The following is a 366-nucleotide window of genomic DNA, read 5'->3' on the forward strand; positions in this document are numbered from 1 at the left end:
TAATTGATACACTTTATCACTGTACAGTGTTGAAGGCGTATCAGTGGGACGGAGGCCCTGAAGACAAGGCGAAGATCACGGCATGTCTAGGAGGCAGAGCGTCCTTCCCTTGGTCTATCGTGACGGGACATGATGGAGAGACTATTCTCAACCTTGACTGGTGGTTTCAGGTTCGCCGAATTAGCTTCCACATTTTAGCAAAACTAGTATACAACAGAAACAATTTCTGAATGATGAAAACAGATAACTGACCACAGCCTATATTATTGTACACAAGTTGTTTCTGTTTTTCAAATTGTTTATGTCTTAGTTTAGAAGGAACAGATTGTAAGACTAGGCGTCAGACTAAAATCTCCATCCTTGAGT

The sequence above is a fragment of the Littorina saxatilis genome, linkage group LG13 (assembly GCF_037325665.1).
Source record: "Littorina saxatilis isolate snail1 linkage group LG13, US_GU_Lsax_2.0, whole genome shotgun sequence".
Lineage (NCBI taxonomy): Eukaryota > Metazoa > Mollusca > Gastropoda > Littorinimorpha > Littorinidae > Littorina > Littorina saxatilis.